This window comes from Etheostoma spectabile, chromosome 7 (genome assembly GCF_008692095.1).
Source record: "Etheostoma spectabile isolate EspeVRDwgs_2016 chromosome 7, UIUC_Espe_1.0, whole genome shotgun sequence".
In the NCBI taxonomy this organism is placed as follows: Eukaryota; Metazoa; Chordata; class Actinopteri; order Perciformes; family Percidae; genus Etheostoma; species Etheostoma spectabile.
The window spans coordinates 7100497-7112160 of record NC_045739.1 but is presented as its reverse complement, the minus strand read 5'-3'; the positions used below and the strand labels follow the sequence as shown (position 1 = coordinate 7112160).

Genomic DNA, 11664 nt, shown 5'->3' with positions numbered 1-11664 from the left:
ATTACATTGGATTTGTAATCAATGCTGGCGCTCAGGCTTCATTCACCCTCTAGTGGGTACAATAGTCTGCATCCAGTCCACATCTGGTTCACATCATAGCCAGACCACCACCACCACCCAGCCCAGATCTATCATGGGACACACACACACATACACACACATTTCAATCTCACTCATTTTCAGTACTTCATCATCACAGCTCCTTCAGAGTTTAACACAGAAGCACAATCTTGTTCTTCATTCTCTAGCAAGCAAAGCTGACTTCCCATTAATCCTCAGTGCTCACACACTGTCACATGCAGCATCTCTACCTGCTGTAGGAATAAATCAACATACAGAAGCACATACACACATGTTAAGCGTGTCTGCATGTGATTGTGCATGCAAACACTTAGTACTTTAATTGCTGGCTTTGTGTTTTATAGTAAATGCTGCAGAGCTGGTGGGGGTCAGCAGTCTGTAGAAAATATGAGGTGTGTTGAGATGAACACGGACTCACAATGAGCCCCTTGTTTCCTCAGCAATGTGTTCCCAGTTGCACAGCAATTAAAGACTAGTTTACTGGCTTGGACTGCTCTTTTCTATGCTTGTGACGCAATCCTCTAGGTTTGCCCAGCTGAAGGCTGAGTGATGGGCATGCACACACACCAGCAAGCACAAACACAGGCACATGTGCACGTGCACGCAGAGGGAGACTAAACACACATGGACTCATGCATGCACATGCACAAACACACGCACATAATTTAAGTTTAGCCAGAGTTGCCAGAAGGTAAACACTCTGCGTTATTGCAGCACAAGGCATTCCCTGTATAAAGCTACGTGAGGCTCTTACGTTACTACCCTTACAATAATGATACATCAAGATGAGTGATAGAACCCTTGCATGGAAGTTATTGAACACAGACCCCAGTGTTAACCTTTTATTTATGCAGCAACAAATATTTTAAAGGATTGAGTTCATATTAGCAATGTCAATTCGCACCTGTGTAAACTTTTTCATAGATAAAGAAAAAAGGAAACAGCGAAGGACAGCTCTTACCAAGTCAAACTTCTCCCCCGCTTCCTCCAGTGTTTCTTGAATGAACTCATTGTATTTTTTTCTTTATTTTACTCTACCCTGTGAGACGAAAAGTGTTCTTGTGTTTCCCCTTTCACATAATCATAAAACAGAAATGTGTGCCTTCAAATAATGTTTGTAATGCAATTATTGATTACATCAGCTGTAAATATGCAAGGTTTTATGGCTTTACCTTTATGTTTATGTTTTTACTCACTATCCTTAGGTTAAACTGTGCTCATTGTTACAACAAAAGCAAATCTTTTGGGTATATTGGAAGGCTAAATATTATTGTTTTTTAGTCGGCCAGTATCCATGGCTCAGACTGGTATGTACCGTACAGGTTGTGTGTTTTTTTTCCCTAGAGAAACTACCACACCAGGCCGATGTGTCTTATGATAGCACTGCAGGCTGTGTGAACAGGCATAACTTTCTCCATGTGCGCAAGACGTGGTCTTTACCTTTTTTTCACTCTCTCTGAAACTTCTCCAAAGGCAAAATAGACACACATGATAAAGAAGGATTATTGTTATTTGGAGAGACTTGAAACAGGCTTTCACAGTATTTGGCCCACTCAGGGTCAACGAGTTTAAGATCTTTGCTGTGGCTTGAGTGGGTGATGGGGTGGAAGAAGTCTTGGCCATAACTTTTTACTCACTCTCAGGGGTGTAGCACAACATTCTGGGCCCCGTAGAAAGTCATTTTCCTGTTTTTAAACAATTTTTGGGGCATTTTCAGCCTTTATTTTTGACAGGACAACTGAAGATATGAAAGCGGAAAGTGAAGGGGAATGACACGCAGCAAATGGCCGCAGGTCGGAGTCAAACTTGGGCCTGCTGCGTCAAGGAGTGAACCTCTATACATGGACAGCCGCTCTACCAACTGAGCCATCTGGCTATGGGCCACTCCCCGTATCCACAGCTATTCATTTTTGTATCTTTTTGGGCCCTCCTCACATAATCAGTCCCCTTTGCCCTCCCAGTCTGACGCCCCTCAGAAAAAAAACTCAGAACTGCTGTTCTGTACTGTTCTGTCATATTACCTCAGACTGGGTTATCACACTAAAAAATAAAACAAATCAATCTAATAAATTGGCTTCAGTTATTTTCGTCTCTTATCCTTTTCTTATCTCTGGTGGAGGCTGGAGTACACAATAGCAGCCTTGCGTTCTTGGGTTTGTTCCTTTTCCTGTGGTTCCTGTGAAAACAACAGAAATGAGCCATTCACTCTCACAACTTTGTGTGGTGTGTAAAGATACATGTGTTTGTGAGGGCCCTCATTTGTGCACTTTGAAGTGTGTGTTTTTACCACACACACTGGGGGGTTGTTAACAGTTCACATGAGGTGAATACTTTAAAGGGTCATAAACTCACAATAAATACAGTCATTGGCAAATCTTTGAAAATCACTCATCTTTCTGAAAAACTTGTTGGGTGGCATTCCTTAATCTCTACTCCTCCACCCCACGAATACACATGGTTCACACCAAAAGTAGTCTTTCTCTCTCTTCTATCCTTCAGATGCCATAACGACTCCTCCACCCCTTTCATCACTCCATCAAAATGGAGAAATTTAATTGAGACTGACCAGCCTATTTCTCCAGCTGTTTCCTTTAAAGCCGATTCTGTATAGTGTGTTAACTACAATTAGTGCCAGTTTCACCACCCTCTGAAACCCACTGATGGTTCACATCCACCCTTTACAATGAGACCATGCATCAGGAGTTACAATAAGTTTTCACTTTTTCACAGCATCAATGGCTGGTGCCAACTGATCTCTCCTGGCCCGTCTGTGTAAGAAGCCTTCGACTGAAAAGCCTTTTGGAGTGTCAGTCAAAAACACAACTCCAAACACCCAGTCATTTACTTTCAGTCTCCAAAACAGAAAGAACTCAAACGGTTAATGGTAAACGATCTCTCAATGCAGAGAGTGAAAGAAAAGAAAAGTTTTGCAAAGTTCCAAACTTGCCAAAACAAAAGACGATACTGAACTAGACATAATTGAACGCCGCTTGTTCAGTTATGTCAGTAATGAAGAAGTGAAGTTAAATCAAATATGTAAAAAGACAATGAGCCTCACATAGTTAAAGATAAAACATGCACACACATAATGAAGACATAGGAACCTAAAGTTAAGCTATCTCTCATTTCTACAGCATGTTTCTGCTCAATTCAACTTTTCAACTCATTGCTTGTTGATTTATTTTAACTCCCTACAAATGTAGCACTTTGAGATTTCTTTTTGAGATGTAAAGTTTCATAAATAATAACATAATAATATAATAATAAATACAATTTATTATTATAATTTATTAACTTGACTTGACTCACTTCTGCTACCCGTTGCTTTCCAATATTTTGTTTTCCACTGAAGGTAGTACCCTGTCAGTGTAAGCGGGTTTTCTCAGCTGATCGGCATAGCAATGTTGCATCTCCAACGCAACACAAAAAAAAAAAAGTTCCAAGTGAGTTGCGTTGAGCCGTGCCCCACTGTACCATGCAATGGAAATGCGGCTCTGTGAGGCTGTCAAGCTAACAAAAAAAAAAAAGGAAAACACTTCTGATAAAACGAATACCACCACAATGATGTTCAGGCCATCATTTACAACAGGAATTCTGAAAATGTGTTTTTGGCAATCTTCTCAAACCAGTGTCTATGATTTAAGCCGTGTCAAGCTAGGTTTATTTATACATTCCTTAATCCAAGTTGCAGTCTCAAAGGGCTTCACAAAAGCGACATTATGAAATAATAATTAAAACCAACAACCCTTTCAACTTAGATCCTCATTGAGAAAACAAAGGAAAACACAAAAGAAAGCTGATGAAACATTGTGAAGATGGGGATCCCCTGCATACACTGGTGAAATCAGCTGCTTTAATTCCAACTCCAACAACATCAACAGCGAGCTTGAAACAAGGGGTTAGGCAGTGTAATGCTAGTTTAAGTTCTAGCTGTACATACTATCATCATTGAGTTTTTGGATAGGCTTTGATTCTAGTTAAATAAGAAACTAAAAACCACAGTCATAATAGTATGAGTCGGGAACTAAAAACAGCTTGTTATTTTCTATTTACCACCAGTTTTCTGGGCATGAAAAAATATTCCATTTAAGACATTTTGGGAACTTTCAAAAGTGAATTTGTTACTCCCACATGAAGACGAACAGGCAGCAAAGTGAATACGTCTCCATAGAGTGCAGCAGTCTTGCTTGTCTGCCTGTGTGGTGAGCTTATGATTTATCAACACCACTGACAGAAGAAGAAAAAAGAACGTTTGGCAGGAGCTGCAGGCCGAGAGGGACTATTTACCGGGCTGTGATCTAGGATCACGATGAAGGCTTTTATCACTCTGGTGGAATTGGCATCACTGCTTCTAATCTGTTTTTCCTTTTTTGACTTTCAACACAGACACAGCACTCCCAGAACACAAACTTTTGAGAACGCTGTTTAACAGAAAATACAGCAGCCTAATGTCAGTGACATATTAGAGTTTCACATTCACGAGAAAAATGGGCTGCTTACAGCATTCATTTTTATGACCAAATCGTATCTTTGAGTTAATGCCCTGCTTTTTTTTATCCCTAATTTCCTGTGAGCAGAGCACGGGGCACAGAGAGCACAGAGCAAAGTAGGGCTCATCTGGGCTGCAGTCTTGAGCTGTGGATGCCAATAACCCCTGTTCTGCATACCATGGGGAGCTGAAACAGGATAGAGTTCAAACACCGCACAAACTCCTCCCCAGCCTCTGAGGTAGAATCAGCAGCACTGATATGATCTTTTGTTATGTATGTGAAAAAAGATTGTGTGTTTTTCAGTTTCAGATAAATAAGAACGCACATGCCACACAACCACTATCAAATTATAGGGCAATAGCCCTAACCAGTGTGATATCTCAAGTTCTGGAAATGATATTGCTTGGTCGTCCATGTACTTCTGTTGGAACCACTGACAATCAATTTGGCTCGGTACTGATTTGCGTATCTATGCCTCGAAGGAAGCCACACAGGGGTACGTAAGGCAGAATTAATCTATGCTAATTGGGTTTATTGATGCTTCTAAGGCTTTTGACCGATTGTCATAAGCTATTTGAAAGACTGAGCCAAAGGGGTGCCCCTGACAGCATTAGAAGAATCCTGGCTTACTGGTATGCCAACCAGAGTATGCAGGTTAAATGGAGTAATACAGTCTCTGCCTCCTTTCAACTCTTTAACTTGAACATGGATTATCCAACCAATTGACAAGATGCAAAACTGGCTGTATGATTGGTAACACCTTGATTGATCGTTTTATGTATGCTGATGATCTGGGAATTTTGTTGGTGTTTTGCTGGTTTTCAGTAGTTGCTGCATATCTGCTCTGAACATGGGGAGAAATATGGTGTGGCTGTGATAAAATTAAACACCTTGGTCACTACATTACAGATCAGTTATTTGATGATGAGGATACAGTATATACGGGCAGCGTTGCATATTATATGCAAAAGCTAACATGCTGGTGAGAAAATTCCAGTTGAGCACAGATGACGTCAATTAGTCTGTTTTAAACATGATGCACTCCTTTGTATACTGTTCAGTTGTGGACTAAGTTTAAAAAGGCAAGCATGCAGAAGCTTAAAGTTGCTTATTATGACTTTAAGAGGATACTGCTCAACAAACACAGGTGCTCTAGTGCAAGTGACCTGTTTTGTTAGCAGGGGTCAGCACCTTCCAAGCATTATTGAGGAGTCTTATCCACAGCATTGTTATGCTGCTGGCAAATCCTAGGTTTAGTGACATACAATACCAATCATCACTTTGGAAACACTGGTTTTTGTGTCTTTTATTGAAATGCAATATTGTTGTTCATTTTGTTTTTATTTCTCTGTTTATGTTTATTTTTCTCTTGTTAATGTATGGTGTATGTCATGTATATGTCTTCTGAATGGACCTTGAGTATGATAATAAAGTTCATGAATGAAGTTGATGATATTGTGTGACTTTGGTGAATTTTAACTGATACTTTAAAACACCAAAGTCTACTCTTGCCTGCTTCACCAAACTTGGGCATGCGGACTCCCTCATACAACCCCACTTCAAAACATCTAAACTATCCCTTGAAGGCTGGGAATTGCTTAAAAAGAACCAGAGTTCTGCAAGCACTTACTGTTGCTTTTACCAATAATTTAAACGTATTTATGCAATAATCCACACTGTTTTCAGTGAAACCATTGCACATTTTGAGTTAAGATTTATCACCTTTAAATTCACACTCACAAATACACACTCACACAGTACAACCTGCTGCGCCACACACCTGACTGAATTATCCCAGTACACTTAATGGTTCACACGTGCCACAGAATGCTTTGGCACTTGGCCAGTCACTCTCCATTCCCTGGGGCCAAATCTAGTAAAAAGGCTTCTATAAATAAGGCCAACTGTTTCTCTGGAGCCAATAATTCTTAGAGAGCTGGATTTCTCTCCATTGTGGCATCTGGCGTCATTTGTCACATATGTGGTGAGCAATTAGGTATTAAAGTAAACCAAGAAATCCAGCAGAGGCTGCCCTGGCTGGTGCCAGCCGCCATTGCTATGTTAAACTTCACCACAAAGAGACCACGATCCAGAGACTCCAATGAGGGCGAGAGAAAGTGAAAAATAGTATTGGGTCTGGGAAATGACGTCATTGTTTTCCAGTGAAAGATGTGGCTTTGGTTACAGCATTCGTGTTTACGTCCACCACAGCCTAACAAGCATTTCAGGCTGAGCATAGTTTGCAATCCAAGTCCTAACTCTCATAATCTGGGGATGTTAACCTTTGATCACTACTTTCAAACAAACAGAAAGATACGGTGTAATGACAGGCAGACATAAAACCTATGCACCCACCACAGCTACCACACTGAAACCATGAATCATAGACTTTTTGAGCTGACACTAACACAACAAATCCTGCCGACATTGTTTTGGAGTGTGCAATACAATAATAGGTAAAATGCATGGCGTCATTGTGCAGCATTTCCTGACTCTGGTCCTTGGAGATGGATATATTTCTGTTCTCTTGTTCTAACAGCACTATTCAGCACAAACCAAGAACTAAAATAGGGCTTTCTGTGTCCCACCCAATCACTTCCTGGTGCCAGTCACCATGCTGCAACAGACCTACCCGAGATGAGAGGTTTCAGGCGACATTTTAAGATTTATGAAGAACATGGTCTGCGTACTATAAATACTGACATACTGGAAAGAAAATTGAATCTCAAAGACTGTTTTGCTCCGCTAACTTGCTACGAGTACAGGACAGAGATTCCCATTCTGGCTTCAAAGACTCCCCAGTTCTTCCTCTACCTAAACCCAATAGGAGTCTAATTGCTGCATCTGTTTCCCGTCACACTTTAACCACAATTAGGAGGTTTTCTAGCATGGGGGTTAAACAGCAAAGCTACCATCCAAATAGAAACACTATTAGACACACTAATGACTGTAGACAGAACAGGACACAAGTCAGGCCTGAACTGAGAGCAGTAGAGCAACCATTCTCACTAAAGCTTTAATAGAAATGTCTGCAGTCATATGCTAATGTTTAAATTCTTACTGTAAGAATAATTGTGATATATGGCGCAACCATGTAAACTACTTGTAGAGTCCATCTGGTGTAAGTAAAAATTCACCTCTACTTGTCACTGGTCCTCCACTTCTTTTATGAAAACACCTCCTATTTCTCCTGACTTCCTGAACTGGCTTCTTCAAAGTTGTGGACTACACTGCAGCATGCACCTGTGCCAATAAACATAAAAGAATAACATCGACACATTTAAACAAGCAGGCCAACACATATGCATGTCCACTCACACACAGATACAAATTTACTCACTTCACTTGAAATAGTTGGCCAAAAGTGATTTGTGTTTATGTGTTAGGCATAAAAACATGATTATTGCCCACTTGTTTGGCCTGGTAAGCAACTTGTTATTAAAAGTGTGTTGAAAACAGAGGAACTAAACTTAAACTTAAACCAACTTTCTACATGGATGAACAAACTGCCTCTGTCTAGACAAGTTTTCAAAGTGTGTGGGAGCAATGAGAACCCAAGTGGGAACTATTGGAATCTCAATTGGTAGAGAGAGAGGCTGCAGAAGCAAATTCTTTCTATTACCAGGCTGCCCTTTCCACTCACTATCCTCACAACAAACACAAAATGGCAACAAAATGCTCTCTTAATGGGGCTTTGACCTTCCCAGTGGGAAAGGGATTCTGAATGCCAGAGTTAGAATAGGGGGACAAGTGTGTATGGACTGAGAGTGGACCGGGATCAGTGATGCACGTCGAGCTATCAGACCCAAACCCGTCAACCCTTCAACTGCTCAGTCCCATCGCTCTCCAGAGCCTCTCATCCCCTCCCACCACCAGCTCTGTCTATGGCATTCTTTCACCTTCCACCCTGCTCTTTGCCACCTCTTTTTCTATAACTCTTTTATTCATGATTTTCCATTCTCCTCCTCTCTGGATCATGCAGTAAAGAGAGGGGCAGATTTTAGTTCATTGATAGTGGAATCCATTCACAGCCTCTTCCTCTTAAGGGTTAAGTATGGTATCTTTCTCATACTAAAACCCCAATAGATATTTTGCACAAATTCCATAGCAGAGGTCAACCTTTTTTTAAAGTCAAATATGTCTCCTGTCTGCAGTTCAAATGTCCATATCCATTGTTCAGACTTCAGCACTGACCTTTGGCTCTTTTCTATTAGACAGAAGTTGTGGCAGCAAGGTCTACTGAAATTACAGCTAGATGAAGGATCACTTGTTGCCTGTGCACGGGTGTGTGTACAAATGTATGATCATGCACACATGCATGACACACATACCTTGAAGTGTTTCCTTCAGGATCTTTTTCAGCAGTGGAAGGGGGGTGGGGGGTAGGGGGGGGTGCTAATAGTCAAACTGTAGAGGAGCGGACAACTGTTCATTCACGTTCAGTGGAGCAGACAGCCCCACAGAGTTGTGTATTTGCAACTTCATGACATTTCATAAAATTCTAAAGCAATGTATATAACGGAAACGTTGCCCTGCACGCTAATATTAAGTGTACAGGCACTTCACTCAGAGTGATTGTAACCATTCAGTAAGCCCCTATGAGCCAACACTGGGTGCTTCTGGGTCACATAAGAGACCATAATGCAACTAAATTAGACAAAGCACAATGCAGCTTCTGTTGTTACAGTGAAACCCGCCCCTCTCTGTCCCCAACACACATCTGCAAAATCATTAACAGATGTCTAAAGAGGCTCCTTCGGCCAGCGTATCACAAACACACACTCTCTACCTTACTATATTATTCCATTTTCTCAGTCACCACGGCTGGCTCTGTTCCTCTGCATTTCCTCAATTCCATCGCCACTGCTCACACACTGATGCACTCAGGCCACAAACACATGCAAATACCCACAGAGACCAAATCCCACATGGTCACCTCTGTGTGCAGGCTTGTTCCAATCCAACAAAACCACAATCACCAGAGACATTTACTTCTCTCATGTTTTGTGTCTTTTGCTGAAGTGCCTGTGATCTCTTGTGGCATCGTTAATCCCACATTACATGCTGAGGTGTTCATAAGACCACTTCATAGTGGTGTCTGGGTCACTTTTATTTGTCTTTTCACTCCAACAAACTGTTTTGTTTTTGGGGAGTGTTAATACATATATCTATTTTTAAACAAAATACAGAAATATTTAGTATTATAATATAATATTATTTAAAAACATTTATATTCAAAAGTATTTTTATTGTCTTTATAAAGTGCCTGTGAAACACATTGAGTCATTCTGAGCTCATTAAGCCGCACACCTTGCGGAGGAAATGGACAAAAAGGGAGGCCTGCTTCCTTCACCACAACCAGTACACCCTTCATCAGCTGTGCTTGATAATTATCACCACATAATTAGTGGTCCAGGTTTTCACGAGCCAAACGTAAAGTGTGAGAGGTGTGCCAGGCCCAAGTGCTTGCCAGGCTGTTAGGTTGAGAGAGGCAGAATTTAGTGGGGTGAAGGAAAATCTGGATAGAGTCCACTCTGAGACACAACACACTTAGGAATTTACAGTTGGTCTCATAAAGCCAATGAAAAGCAGAGCTCTAAAACAGCAGGCATAGTCATCTGAAGGAAAACCCTGGGAGGGAGGACAAGAGCCAGTTAAAAGTTCTGAATGGTCAACAACAAGCAGAGAGACAGAACATCAGTATTACTCAGTTGACACCTGTATTTGTCTTTTCTAAAAAATTAACTACACCGTGAAAAGCAAAACAAGCAAACTGAGTGGTGCTGCTCTAAACCCACCACTACCTGGCGGCAGAAACAGAGCAGCCGGGTTTAATTAAATACCGTGTGGTTTTTGAGTAAAGTGATAATATCTATTAGGGCTTACAGGATTAGTTTCGATTACAGGCGAACACTGGAATGCAGAGAGATTGTGGTTACTCTCGTCGATCAGTGCAAATCCACAAGGTATTAGTCTGCTTACAGATCTAGAGGTTAGTGAACCAGTGTTGCTAGTCAATGCCTGAACACAGTGGCCAAAACTAATTGAGTGTTGCCACAGACTACCTCATAACCAACAAGATTTTGGATGGGCTACATTGACACTGGATTAGTTGTGCATGTGTGTGTGTGTGTGTGTGTGTGTGTGTGTGCGTGCATGCGTGTGTGTGTGGGGGGAGCATTCGTAGAGTATACGGTACTTGTGGGGTCCCGACAGCTTTGTGGCGCCAAAATGCTGGACCCCACAAGTTTAAAGGGCTGTTTGAGGGTTACGACTTGGTTTTAGGATTAGGGTCAGAATTATGTTATGGTTTCGGTGGGGGTAAGGGTTGAGGTTAGCCATTTAGTTGTGATGGTTAAGGTTAAAGTAAAGGGCTAGGGAATGCATTATGTCAGTGGCGGGTCCCCACAAACCTGTGTGTGTGTGTGTGAGAGAGAAAGTGAAAGAGAGAGCTAAGACATAGACTACTAACCACTACAACAGCTGGGCTGGGGATTGTGGAACCACACAGTCATCACCATGTTAAATTGTGTTTGTGTACACTTGTGTGTAGATGGTCGCATGAGATCTGTGAGAGGGTATGAACGGGCAAAAGATTGAGTTGTGAGTTCAGGTCCAAATCACTTCTAAAGCACTCAGAAATACAGTAAAATGGAAGGGAAATGGGGAACAAAAACCAAAATGGATGAGAAAATCAAATGGTTTGGGGTCAAGTGATCCTAAATCAATATGTAAGCAAAGCTGAGTTTGATTTCCATCAGACATCTGATTGAAGTCTGGGTTGCTGCTGGTGCTGGCCTCTCACTTCATGTTCCAATGTTAAATTAGCACACTAGCTGCTGAGGCATTCCAGGGGACGCGAGGAGATGGAGTGAAGGAGAATAATAGAGTGAAAGAGGCTCATTACAGACATCACATAGGAACTCTGTGCTTGCTTTGCTTTTGTTTGTTTGGCATTTTTGCGGGTGTGTACCATTAGCACATGGGGTCAACATTCAGACCGTGGCTGTTAGGCTTACTCCCATGACAGCACACAACAAAGACAGGAGTCTGGTAGTCTGCACAGAGGGGCCCCTAACCATGCCAAACAGGG

At 41.5% G+C, this 11664-nt stretch overlaps 1 long non-coding RNA gene across 1 annotated transcript in view; it reads left to right on the top strand.

Moving 5' to 3' along the window:
- The first annotated feature begins 3406 nt into the window (after positions 1 to 3406).
- LOC116692693 (uncharacterized) overlaps positions 3407 to 11664 on the top strand; it is a 16537-nt gene continuing 8279 nt past the window's right edge. The window contains exons 1-2 of the long non-coding RNA XR_004332753.1: positions 3407 to 3419; positions 4499 to 4504. This is a non-coding gene — a long non-coding RNA (uncharacterized LOC116692693). The remainder of the gene's footprint in view (positions 3420 to 4498; positions 4505 to 11664) is intronic.